General features: G+C 41.1%; 1 protein-coding gene across 4 annotated transcripts in view; it reads left to right on the forward strand.

The window, feature by feature from the left end:
* LOC104910496 (amphiphysin-like) overlaps positions 1 to 3,056 on the forward strand; it is a 25,803-nt gene that overhangs the window by 5,851 nt on the left and 16,896 nt on the right. The window lies entirely within an intron of this gene.

A 3,056-nucleotide genomic window follows, 5' to 3' on the forward strand; every position in this document is an offset into this window, starting at 1 on the left:
TGGGCTTCTGCAACCTTGGGAGAGGATGTTTGCTTCTTTCAGAGTTTCAGAGGATTTACTGAAGCTATACCTGTTTCATAAACTATAAATAGAAACTTTGATGTGAACATTAACAGCTTGAATGTACTTATCTCTGGCCATATATTTCCATTAAGGAAGAAGTGAAAGAGTACGTTTTCTTTTTCACAATGTCTCTACTTTGCTCATTTCTGTATATTTGGTGTTTCCTTTAGGTTGAAGTCCTGCATGATTTTGAGGCAGCTAACAGTGATGAGCTTAATTTAAAACGCGGGGATATTGTGCTAGTAATTCCTTCTGAGACCACGGCTGATCAGGTAACAACACCATTTATTTGATTTATATGATTTATTTCTGTTGTTCGTGTTTCCCTTCGTCTCAGTTTTCTTCTCACTGTTTACAGTTAATTTGAAATGTTGATTCAAGACATCTTTACTGTTAGAAAACACCAACATTCTTATTTTGTCCTTTCACTTGGTTTAATTTGTGACCAACCAGCACAGTTAACTAAGCTAAAGTCCCAGGTATATACTACCAACAGGATCCAACTTCAGTACATTTTTCTAGGGCGCTTTTATGTTACTTGGTAGTGAATTTTATACAGGCTTACATACCTACACAGGCTTAATACAGAAGATGGCTTACAAACTGTGCATCCTGTTGCTGTCATTTTGTTGTAACATCGAGTCAGAACTGATTGTATGTTCCCCACACCTTCAGAGTCTTACGTGGAGATCTGGAGAAATATACATTTGCCCAGAGGGAGCACTGAGACTGCACACAAACAGTTCTGTGCTGCAGCTAAGTGGCACAGAGGCATTCCTACATGTTCTGTGTGCCTCTTGGAACCTGAGCCTCGCACAGCTGTGCTCTTGAACTGCACCAGCAATCACTTTGTCTTTGATGCAAGAAGCCAGCAGTTCAATGTCATTTAAGATATTTTATTTTGTTTTAACGGCGTGTTCCAGGTTAATTTTTAAACAATTGAATTCCACATGCTGCGTTGGATTGCAGCCAAGTGAATTAATTTTTGACTATTTCTTTAAGAGAAGACCATCTTGTGCAATTAGTACGAGCCACTTTGTGGCTGTCGTGGCAGGAAGTGTTGATGAAAAGAATCCCACTGAAGTAGGGGCTGGGAGGTTGGGGTCTGGATCCTGCACAGTGAGATGGCCAGTGCTCTGCTCTGAATGAAGAACACTGCTTAAAACATGCCCAAATACTGTCTAGAGCGTATTTGGAGAGCCAGAGACTGTTCATTATCTAAGCTGAACTCTCTCTTAATACAAGAGATTATTTTTGTTTTCCTTTTCACTAGGACACTTCATTAGTTTTGTAGGGGCAGATTCTCTTATACTTACTCAGACGGCGCTGCGTCATACCTCTTGGGCTGTCCAACTGATTTTATTGTCAGTATTTGCAGAATGCCACTCTAAGGATATAAAAATAGGTTGTCCTCAGTTATTTTTCCTTACGATGTTTTGTATCAAATATATATAACCTTCAGTTGGTGAATCCCTTACTTGTTTTTCTCTTGTGGTGTGCATCCAAATCCCATTAGCACTGATTGGAGTAAATCGTGTGCAGTGATGGAGAAAATAAAGCTCCATGTCTTCATGTTTCCGAGATCATTCTGCTCATATCTTCATTACTCAGTGCATATTTGCCCTTCATGTTTAACGTCACCATAAAACTTAATTTTTCTCTTTTACCAGATACTTTGCTGACTTACAGAGAGTGTTTTCTCTTGGTTCTTTTTTCTCCTGCAAAATTGATCTGTGTAAAAGCATCCTTCTGACACAGCTAGTGCTGTCAGCCTGTGTTCCCTGTTCAAAGCCAACTAATCCCACCCGGTGACTTCCATTTTTTTCTGTAATCACTGAGTTGAAGTTATTATCCATTAAAACTTCAGTCCTTAGTAGAATCCACTCTGCCCACGGTAGAAAACTTCAGGTCCCCCGTCTCAGGTTTTCCAAAACATGAGCTTCAAAAGCATGCTGCCAGTTACTCCATCTCTTTTTGTACTTTCTGTAGAATAATAACGAATCAGCATTAGAAATTGCCTGTTAATCAGTCATCACTTTACTCTGACTCCTGTTCTTAAAAGGAACGAAGCACAGAGTTAGTCACTTGGTGAGATGAAAATAGGCTGATCTCTGCAACAAATACAGAATGGATTTTGTTCCAGGTAAAATGGATAGCACTTAAGGGAACCCAGCGCTTTCCAATAAGAAATCTTCCTTCTGAGTGATTGTGCTGCTGAGGATTTGGATTGCAGTACTGCATGTCGAGATCTGGCTTAGGCTGAAGTTTCCAGGAGTTTTTGAAAAAGGCAGTTGAACGTCAGCTGACCTTTAGTTTCTAGAGATTATGATGGCAGAGAAAACAAGAACTGTGATTTCTTCTGACTGTCAATATGGGAACGAGAGAAAAGACCGCTCGGAAAAAAATAATCAGATAAAAAGATTGGTTTTGTTCCCCTCATCTGTGGCATCCTGCAATGATTGCAGCACACTGCTATGCTCTTACTGTGCAGGTATCCCAATATTACTGTGAGAACGTTGACAACATCTCCCCGTGCACTTGCACAAATGCAGACTTGCTATAGCACTGGGTGACTCCAGAGGCTGATGATCCAATTTTCAGTTCAGCTGGAGGTCGGGTGGGATAAAGGCCATATAATATGCTCACAGTCAGTCTCACAAAACCACGGTCTGGCAGAACAGAGAAAACAATCTGTGCAAAATCAGAGTACACTATTTAACCAAACCACCACTTCTTTTAGCCACATGACTGTAAAACTTCTCCGGGCCTGGAGTAGGTGGAAAGGAATGGGAGAGGCCTGAAACTGAAGATGCTCTGTCTTTTTCCTTGCAGGAGGCCGGCTGGTTGACAGGCATTAAGGAATCTGAGTGGCTTCAGTACAGAGATGCAAACAGCTATAAAGGACTTTTCCCAGAGAACTTCACACGCCACCTGGAATAGTTCTTCTCACAGGCACACGGATGTGGTACGAAGCCCAGCCAGTAGGTTCTTAA

Source organism: Meleagris gallopavo, chromosome 4 (genome assembly GCF_000146605.3).
Source record: "Meleagris gallopavo isolate NT-WF06-2002-E0010 breed Aviagen turkey brand Nicholas breeding stock chromosome 4, Turkey_5.1, whole genome shotgun sequence".
Classification (NCBI taxonomy): Eukaryota; Metazoa; Chordata; class Aves; order Galliformes; family Phasianidae; genus Meleagris; species Meleagris gallopavo.